This window comes from Cryptomeria japonica, chromosome 4 (assembly GCF_030272615.1).
Source record: "Cryptomeria japonica chromosome 4, Sugi_1.0, whole genome shotgun sequence".
In the NCBI taxonomy this organism is placed as follows: Eukaryota; Viridiplantae; Streptophyta; class Pinopsida; order Cupressales; family Cupressaceae; genus Cryptomeria; species Cryptomeria japonica.
The window spans coordinates 369,352,973-369,364,423 of NC_081408.1; positions in this window are offsets into that span (position 1 = coordinate 369,352,973).

Consider the following 11,451-nt stretch of genomic DNA (forward strand, 5'->3'; position numbering starts at 1 on the left):
TGCACAACTCATGACACACAGATTTGTCATGTGGAAACCCAAATGGGAAAAACCACAGTGGGGATGAATACCCAAAAGCTTGTTTTGAACTCTTTTTAAGCTCGCTCTGTTAGGAGCCTAGTCTGGTTAAATACTTTACAATAAGGTTTTGCTAGGAACCGATCCTATTAAAGATCACCCGGTTAAGGGATAACTATATGCCCTGTTAAAGGTTACCTCGCTAGAGGATTTAAAGAACTCAATGAACTTGAGTCACCTGGTTAGAGGATTTACAACAAGCCTATTAAAGCTACCCGGTCAAGGGATTTTCCTTTTGTTAAAATGATTAGAAGTCAACAGGTAAAGCTTCGATCTGATAACAACACTACTTGCTAAGGCAGATCCTTTTCAACTCCTCTCCTCTGCAATCACACTCTGCAAGTTTCACACTCTAGTTTCGCAAGAATCTCAACATGCAGACACAAAAACAACATTTGCCAACAACAACAATATCAAAACTCATCGACCTTATAGACAAGAATTAGGTCAGTAACATAAACCCTAAACCCTAACTATTTTAGGTTTACAAATTCAAGCGGTCCAATCCTGACCATCCAAACACTTTACATAGAATGAAATGATCTAAATAGATCTCAAATCACTCTGCATCATCTGATCTTCACCGCATCTGGAAAATGGTAACCCATCACGTGCTCTTCATACACTGCTCAGAAAATCACACATTCCTGAGGTAGGCATTCAATGCTTTCGATCTCCATGCGCAAAATCCTTAAGGAAATCCTTCACGTGCACACAGTTGATGTGGCATCCTTGTCCTTATTCTTAACATTCAAAAAACACCATCTGTTGCACCGCACAGATCATACCAGAAACCCTAAAACTGAATAGAGACTACCAACTGGTAGTAACACTTAGTGAACCCCAACACTGGTCCACTCCATCCCAGTTGACCAAAACTGCTTCCAATCTTCATACCGGTGCATACCGGTGTACTTGCTTGAGCACATATTGACATCAATGACAACATACTTTGTTACTGTTTAATCATATGCCAACACATAACACACAAATTTATATGTGGAAAACCTCAAAGAGTAAAAACCACGGTGGGATTTGTGACCCACAATATCAATTCACTGACCATATGAAAAGATATTACAATATATGATGGGCCTGCACTTGCAGGAAGGATTACAGCCTAGAGCACACTGCTCAATCATAATAGGAGCCTCACTGACTACATAAAATTCCAAACAACAATCTGGAGAATTGTGAACTGTTAAGATAGCATCTCCGATGCCAAAATATAGTTCCGATTTAAGATTTGTCTGTTCCAGTTAAAACCCTAAACCCCTATACCGGAATAACCCTTACAATGAATTCCTTACATACATAGTCTCTCAAAATGATTTTGCATCATATTTCATTTACATATCCATCCTAAGTCCATCCATATCCTTATTACAAAAATGATCTATCAAACTGACCTATATACCCTATACAACTTTTATGCCTTATGTCGGCTTACAAAGATATATACAATATCATATTACATGTCAGCTAGATAACATAAATGTATAAACATTAAAATAATTTTCTGATGCCAGATCCAAGATATGTCGACCTCCAATACCGATGACCTTTTCTATACCATGTTGGCCTGCATTGTCGGTGACCAAAGAAATCTTCTATCCTACCGGTGTCGGTGTCGGTGTTGGTGTAGAGTCTGTGAAGTGTCTGTTGGTACACCATGTGAAGCCGGAACCCAAAATCATGTTTCCATCAATGAAAACATAGTGAAACCAACCAATAGAGTGTCAATTTCCAAAAATCTCCCCCTTTGGCATTGATGGCAACACTCATGTGAAAAATGGTCATGGTTTCATCCTGCCCTACTCCGCCTGAGTTGAATATGCAAAATAATCCAATACCCCAAAATTCCAAAAACTCTGTAACTCCCCCTAATGTATGCAACTCTTCATTATTTTTCACATGTATACTACTCCCCCTTTGACATCAATGCCCAAAAAATTGTAAAAAGAATGTCAAAGAATAAGTGTTGTACACTGAATACCTCTAAAAATGTCTTATCGGAGCTTGACCATTTCAAAAATTTTGGATAGGCTTTCTCCAGTAATTCCACATAAGTATCCTGGACGGTTTTGAATGTGTCAGAGATGGATACAAGTCCACTCAATAAATATGCAAGAGATTCTTTCTCATTAACTTCTGTCGGTATTTGATTTTCTATCTCTATTAATGCTTTCTTATAAATATCTAAATATAACAGGATTGTTTCCTCTACCTCTCTTTGTTCATAAACCTCTAATTTATCATAATAGAACTTAACATTCTTCAGCATCCCATCTTTAGTTATTTCATCAACAATTTTTGTACAAGTTTTGGGTGGTATAATATTACTAGTCTCAAGTGCCAAATCAATGTCACTCTTCTTCCTCCTCCTAGTAGTACCAGATGCAGTTGTTGGTGTGGCCTTAGGTGCCTGCTTCTGTGTCAGTAACTTGATGGTGACCTTTCTAACCCGTTGCTTCTTTGCTTCCACTTTAGGTTTTTCTGGTTTCTTCCTTACAACCCTTTTGAAGGCTAACAGTGTGTTATCCTTTGACTCAGAATCTGTAGTCATAGGTTCAATGTGAACTACCAGATCCTTCCTTTTTCTCCCTTTCTCCGGGACAGCATCAATGAGTGCCTTAATGTCTTTTGGAACCTCCTGTACAAATTTACTTGCCTTTCCTTCTTGTTTTTCCCTTTTCTTCTGGTTGAACTCAGTTTCAACCTCAAGAGTCTTCTGTTGTGCAGTTCCACAAGGCTTCTCTGCCTCATCTATTTCCACATCAAGTAGGATTTTTGCATATGCATCAAGGATTAAAGCATCTATCTCAGAGCCCATTTCTTCTATCCAAATATTCCAGGGCTTGACAGCTTCCATGAGAGTCTCATCTTTCTTAACCATGAAACCTATGTTGGTAGAGTATTTATCTACTATATGCTCAAGTACTCTTATTCTAGACCTCATAGATTTTTGAAAAGCCTTGAATTAACCCCATACCTTATCATCTCTTAGACTTCCCAATGCAGCAATTGATTGTTTTAGTTGTCTTCCTACCAAGATGTCAAAATCCCATTGCTTCCTACCAGTTTCAGGAGTATCATTCATATATATAGCATTAAGAAGACTAACAGGTTTTCATATCGAAAGGTGCCCTTCTTATCACCTTTAATCTTTCCTAAGTTGATCAATAACTCTTCAAGCATCCAGCCACAAATATCTAACTTTACATTTTCTCTCATCATCCTATATGCAACCAAAATACATGAACTTGAAATTGAATTCAGTTGGTTTGACTGAGTTACCTTGTATCCTATAACCATGCTTCCAAACTTGATGTTGGTGTCAGTGATAGTGCTCACCTTCATCGAACTCTTATCATATGTGGCGTCGGTGATCTTCCTCATGAAGTCGTTTGATACTTTCTTATCTGGATGTTTCACTACCGATGACAAGCCAGTAATTGTCCAGATGGCTTCCTTGGTGATTTAATAGGGTCTGTCCAGCCATATGAATTCCCCATGTACTCTTCTTAGCACATATCTGATTATTTCATCCTTGAACTCCAGAATATCCAGAATATCTGTGAACCCTAAATCTTCAATGTGTTGATATGTCGGTTTAATCTTACCAGATTCTCCCATAAGTTCATTCATATGCATTCTTTTGATCTTTGAAGTGCCTAAATCCTCTATATGACAATGAATGTAGGCCCTAACATCTTCTACATATACCACTCCCTCCAGAATGCGAGAAAATACTCCAACCGAATCTTCCTTGATAGCCACATGTGGATACCATTTGAAAATTGGCCTGGGGCAGTCCTCAATCTCCACTACAGTTGGATTTGCAACAAAAATAGGAACAAAAATGATCCTGCTTCCATGTTTCCATTAAAAAACCTTTAGATCGTTGTCCATGAAAATATTCAACAAGTCCTTCCAGACATCGGTGTGATCACTTAAGAAGAAATCTGATTACCTTTGAATACCTTCTGATCACACTAAGTCACTTTGAATCACTCTGAAATCGATTTGAATGTAGGGTGATTAATAATGAAGTGTATTCAACCTTTTATCCATCGAGAAAAATCCTAATCTTCCATTGACATAAATGACTATCCATGAAAGATACCGGATCTCACTCTTAACATATCCATGCTGGATAATCCTCTCCAATATCTGGAACATCTTCCAAAATCTCTTCCTAGGACATATGCATCATCTTCCATGAAATTTTCCTAGCCTTAGTTACCGGATGAGTTCACTATCAGTGCAGGAGCAACCTCTTCTGCCAAATAGGTAACCAAGACATTCCCATCTAATGATTGCTCTTCAGTCTTCCTAACCCATCTCTAAGTGTGATCATGTAGGATTTCACTAACCTTCTCTTTTCCTTTTTAATTTGATCCTCCATTACTAATTGATGGATTTCTACTTCTACATAACTTAGCAATATGTCCAACTCCATTGCATGCATAACATGTAACATTGTTCTTTTGAATTGCTTTGCTAAAAGCAACGAAATTGCTTGACTTGCACTTATTAGCCATATGTCCAAATTTTCCACAAGCAGATCATTTTACATTCATTCTGCAATCTTTTGTCTTATGACAAAACTTATTGCATTTAGAACATTTACCAGGAGCAGAATCAGGATTATGATTTTCTCTGTCTCTACATTGCCTAGCCATATGACCAAATCTATTGCAAACAAAACATCTACCATTGAATTTATAAGCATTGAATTGTCTTATCGATACCTTATGGTTTTGATCATCATTAGCAGTACCGGAACTCTGTCCTTTCTCAAATCCAAGTCCATTGGAATCTTCAATCTGCCTCTATCTCTTCAATAAGTCATCAAGTTGTGCTGAGTTGATCTTGAATTTTTCTTTGTACTCACTAGCAGCAGTTAAATCTTCTCTTAGTATCATCATTTGTCTCTCAATCTCTTTCTTATTTCTCTGGGATTGTACCAAATCAGTTCTCAACATCTCATTTTCATGAATCAACCTACCACATTCTTCAAATTTGTTCCTCAGGGATACAACAAGATTTTCTTCCTTTTTCTTTCTGTCCTCAATCTCCTTAGACATCCTCATAGTCATATTTTTCATTTCACTCTTCATAACCATGTTCTCCTGACTCAATTTCTAACATTGTTCCTTAAGTGCATTTTCATCATCCTAATTTTGCAAAAGTTCCTTCCTCCTAGCTTGAACAAATGATAGTCTCGCTTGTAGGACAAGAATGAATTCCTTAGCAGAATTGAACTCATCTTGTAGCTTTAATTTATTCAACCTTTCAGCATCATAATCTTCAAGTGTCATCTCAAGCTACTTCTCCAAATCCATATTCAATGATTCTAGTTTTAGGATCTTCCTCAAGTTGTTAAACTTCCTTCGAGGCACAAGGCTCTGATACCAATTGTTGGAAATCTATAACACTGAGAGGGGGGGCGAATCAATGTTATACCGGAATAGTAGATTTTAGCCTTAAACAAATATTCATACACCAATTGGTATACTGGTATAAACATAATTGAAAGAAGTAATGCAACCAATAAGCCAAACACAAATCATAACATACAGATTTATACGTGGAAAAACTCAAAGCAGAAAAACCACGGTGGGATTTGTGACCCACAATATCAATTCACTAGCCATATAAAAATATATTACAATATATGTGGGCCTGCACTTGCAGGAAGGCTTACAACCTAGAGCACACTGCTCAATCACAATAGGAGCCTCACTGACTACATAAAATTCTAGAAAACAATCCGAAGAATTGTGAACTGTTAAGATAGAATCTCCTATGCCATAATACAATTTCGATTTAAGCTCTGTCTGTTTTTGTTAAAACCCTAAACCCATGTACCAGAATAACCCTTACAATGAATTCCTCACATACATAGTCTCTTAGAATGATTTTGCATCATATTTCATTTACATATCCATCCTAAGTCCATCCATATCCTTATTACAAAAATTATCTATCAAATTGACCTATATACCCTATACAACTTTTATGCCTTATGTCGGCTTACAAAGATATATACAATATCATATTACATGTCAGCCAGATAGCATAAATGTATAAGCATTAAAACAATTTTCCAATGCCGGATCCAAGATATGTCAGCCTCCAATACCGATGATATTTTCTATACCATGTCCACCTGCATTGTTGGTGACCAAAGAAATCTTCTATCATGTCGGTGTCGGTGTAGAGTTTTTGAAGTGCCTGTCGATACACCATATGAAGCCAGAACCCAAAATCATGTTGCCATCAATGACAACATAGTGAAACCAACCAATAGAGTGTCAATTGCCAACAATATAGATGTTAATTTTTTTTATTATTAGAGATTATATTTCATAGGAAATGCTTGTTGGAAGTGAAACAAAAGTCAAACGAACCTATATATTCTCAATCATTCTATTAACTATTAGAGGTATTCAAATTATTGTTTCATAAAATTTTAATAGTTATGATACCCTGTATCCTTCATTTTCATTGAAAGATCCTTTTTGGAGGCTCTCAATGAATATATACAAAGATCTAATGCATTATATTATTTTTTCTAGTTCCATACTTGTGATGAAGTATCCATACTTTAGATATACCAAATGAATGACCCAAGGAGGTCATTATTTATTTCATGAATCTCCTCACCACTTAAAAATTATTCATGTAGTTGTAAAAATCGTGGTTTTCAAATATTTGATACATTTTGTATATGTATGATCTTCATGTATCCTCTAAATTTATTGAGTAAAATTCACCTACTTGTGATTGATGTATAATTCCTTAATAACATCTCACCAATTTCTTATAAATTTTATGATCATTATTACATATTTATTGAATGACTATTTTTTCCTTGAAAGAAACATGACAAATTATGCGTGTGTATATTCATTAAAATATTTTATGATCTTCATGATAATGATCGCTGGATTATCTACAACCAAATTGACTGTATCAATGAGGAATAGTATATTTGTTGGACATTGTTGCTACTAGGATATGTTGTTGTCATTGATGTCAACATATTCATGCTCTGGTGATTACAGATTGGTTCATTGTGATTATGGTTTGGTGTATGGAGTATCTTTAGTATCATTGTATTCTTTTGTATTGGTGGTTGTGATCCAGGAAGCTTAATTTATCATATCATATGATCCTATTTTGCAATTTGTTTATCTGATCAATGCTTTGCAGAGTTCAGTATTTCCTCCGGTATATTCCAGTGTGATTAGATCTTGAGCTGATATTTTGGGATATTGTTTGGGATGGTCTTGTGTATCTTCATTTCAGATGGTTCAAAATTTGGTGCTTCGCGAGTTATCTTTCTTCGTGATAGTTGTTGTTGTTTGAGTGTTCTTGAGTTTCAGACATTGATAGATGAAGATTTGATAAGTGGTGTTGGTGCAACTGTTACTGATGATTCTAACGTGTTTGTTGGTGTTTCCTAATCATTTCCTATTTATCCTGATGATCTGAATTGATTTTTGTGTGAGTTTTTGGTGATTTTGCTAAACTGGTGATGTTCTTCATGTTATGCAGTTTTCCTGGTGTTGTAGCGTGTTGCGGTCGATCTTGGCATGATTTCTGGTGGTTGTGTATGTTTGGAGACTTGAATTAGGTCCATGTTATGTCATGTAAATCATTAGATTGGTCTAATGGTTGATTTTTGTATCATGTGATGTAATTTTGTAATTGTGAGTTGAGGGTTTAGCCAACCTTGTTGTCAAGGTTGATGAATTATATAAATAGGTGATATTGTCATGTAATCTAGGTATAAAAGGTTGTGTCTACATTATCAGAGAGTGGTGTACGTGCAAACAAGGATTTATCTTTCAGTGTAGTACATTGAGGAGAGATTGGTGTTGCGAAGAAGACAATTGTGCTTAACTGAAACTATCATCAGGCATTAGGAGATGCTATTATTGTAGTTCATTCCTTTCAGATTGTAGTCTAAATCTTGTTGTAAGTTAGTGAGACTTCCCTGACGGTTGTAGCCTTCCAGGTCATTATATTTTGAGTAGTAAGTTCTAGGCACTGTGTCTGAATGCATGTGCATTTCCCATTGTAATATTTTCACATACTACTGTAGAGTATCATCTTATTGTGGGTAGGTTCCCACCATGGTTTTTCCCTTAACTGGGTTTTCCACATCAAAATCTTGGTGTTGTGTGTTGTGTTATCAATTTTCTTATCTTTGTTATTGTTGTAATTTATCGGATTTTTTTTTGTGATTAAGTTTATAGATCCATTGAAAACTAATTCAGCTCCTATCTCTCAGTTTTCTCTCATTGTTGTTGCCAACAATTGGCATCAGAGCTAGATTCTCTAAAAGAAACTTAACCGCTTGAGGAGATCTAGGATGGCAACTGGAACTGAAGTTGTTATCTTTAAGAAGAAGAGTATGAGATTTGATGGTAGTAACTATGATATATGGAAGAACCGAATGGAAGTGCACTTGAGATGTCTTGGAGAAGATTACTAGAAGATTATAAAGAATGCCTATTATGCTCCTCCAAATGGATCGGTTACTATTGATGAGATCAAGGAAGATGAACATGCCATTAGAGAAAAGGAAGCATTATTGAGTGCCTTGACTGATTCAGAAATGACAAATGTAATGGGACTTCAAATCGCACATGAGATCTGGGAGAAGCTTGAGACCATGTATGAAGGAGATAAACAAGTTAAAGTTGTGAAGTTGCGAAGTTGCAGAGTTTGAAAGGGAAATATGAGATGTTGCAGATGGGAGAAGATGGGAACATAAAAACCTTTATGGCTAAGGTGAATGACCCTATCCTAGGTATTAGATGTGCCAATGGAACCCTTAAAGAAGATGAAATTGTTGCTAAGGTGCTGAGATCTTTGTTGAGATCTTTGTCTCATGCTTATAAACATAAGGTAGCTTCTATTGATGAGATCCAGAGTGTGACTACAGTGACAAGAGATATGTTGGTTGGAAAGATTATTGCATTTGAGTTGAGCTAATTTGGTGAATCACATGAAAAGTCTGAGACGACATTTAGAGCATCTGTATTCGGTAAGCAGAAGTATGAACCTGAAGAATGCAGAATATCCAGATATGAAAGAGAAAGGAGAGAGATGGAAGAGAAAGAAAGAGAACTTGATGAGCTTGAAGCATTGATTGCCCAAAGATTGCCTAAAGGATCTGGTAAGTATGATGAAAAATTGCCTTTGAAATGTTTCTCTTGTAATAAGGTAGGACATTTTTCTTCTAGGTGCCCAAAGAGAATGGCTAAATATAACAAGCATGATAAAATTAATAAGCATGATAGAAATGATAGATATGAGAAGCATGAGAAGTATGATAAGTCTTACAAGTCTAACCGGAAAAATTGGAATTAGAAGAACTGCTATTAGATTACCAATGAAGGTGTTACAGATGAAGAAACAGAATGAGATGAATATGTATTTCTTGCCATTAAGGAAGATGGACCAGTACCGGTTGATCCCACTAGCTGCACTATTGAGGAGAAGGCTTTAGCTGCTAAAGTTGAGGAAAGAGATGAATGGGTAATAGACAGTGGTTGTTCACATCATATGGCCGGTGATAAAAGCAAATTTGTGAGTATGGAAAGGTATGATGGTGGAATAGTGAGATTTGGAGATGACAAAGCCTGTGTGATCCGTGGTAGAGGTTCTTGTTAGAATCAAAGACCACTGAGAGGGGGTGTGAATCAATGATCTACCAGAAATCAAATCCACAAACTTATTCTTTATCCTTTGGTTAGCAATGCATAGTAGAAAAAAACATAAGCATGAAACAAAGAATACGCAAATCCACAACACTAGAATTTTTACGTGGAAACCCAGAAAGGGAAAAACCACGGTGAGGTTGGAACCCACAATATTCATATACCATGGCCAGGAGTACATAAATATTACATAGATGGGGAATTCACTTACATTGAGGCTCACTGCTCAAATATGGTTGCCCGGATGGCTACAACCTTCAGGGAAGTCTCACTGACTTACAATTTGATTACAATAAGAAAATACAATGAAATGAACTCTCAAGTAGCATCTGACTATGCAATAATGAGTTACGATTAAGCATTGAATCTATGACTATTTTTGCTCTGCTGAATACTTTGTTTGTCTCAGTCAGCTATCGGATTGTCTGTAAGCAAAGTGCGCACGTGAAACTATTCTCAATCACACCAAAATGGATCACCACAACTATTTTACCACCAAAAACATGAAGCGCCAATTCAATCTTATATATCTGATCTTAGCACAAAAGCAATCTCCTTCAAGAAGTGTAACGTGTAGCTTCAAGTCGGTTTCAATCTTGAAAAAAACATAGCACCGGACCAAAAGAGTGTATTCACACACTTCCTAAGGATCTTCCCATTCACCGAGAGCACAAAAATAATCACCAAAAATACCACAATCATCGAAAATAATTCTGAACCAAAATGTTATCGAAATACTCTATTTTACTGGTTAACAACATATCGGTTAACTCTAGCTTCTGGATAAGATGAATCACGACTGTCAGATCGAATCTCTGAGAAGAGTTGTCACCAATGCCAAAGGAAGAGATTGTTTGCAATTGACACTCATATGGTGATCTTTGATGCTTGATTTATTGTTTAAGGTTGTCATTGATGACAACTCTTCTTGGAGATTCAATCTGGTAGTCGTGATTCAATTTATTTGAAAGCTAGAGTTAACCAATATGCTGCTAACCAGCAAAGCAGGGTATTTGGGTAATATTTTGGTCTGGAATGATTTCCGATGATTGCGGTGTTTTTGGTGATTGTTTTTGTGATCTCAGTGATTAGGAAGATCCTTAGGAAGCGTGTGAATACACTCTTTTGGTCCGATGCTATGTTTTGTTCGAGATTGAAGCCGACTTGAAGCTACAAATTACACTTCTTGAAGTCGACTTAAAGGAGATTGCTTGTGTGCTAAGACTAGATATATAAGATCGAATTGGAAATTTTTTATGGTAAAATAGTTGTGGTGATCCGTTTTTGTACGATTGACTTCAATTTCACTTACGCACTTTGCTTATAGACAATCTGGTAGCTGCCTGAGATAGAAACAGAGTATTAAGTAGAGCGAAGACATTCAGAGATTTAGTGCTTAACCAGAGATCATTCTTGCATAGTCAAATGATACTTGAGAATTCATTTCATTGTATTTTCTCATTGTAATCAAATTGCAAGTCAGTGAGACTTCCCTGAAGGTTGTAGCCTTCCGGGCAACTATATTTGAGCAGTGAGCTCTAGGTAGTGAGCTTAAATGCAAGTGAATTCCCCATCTATGTAATATTTATGTACTCCTGGTCATATTATATGAATATTGTGGGTTCCTGCGTCA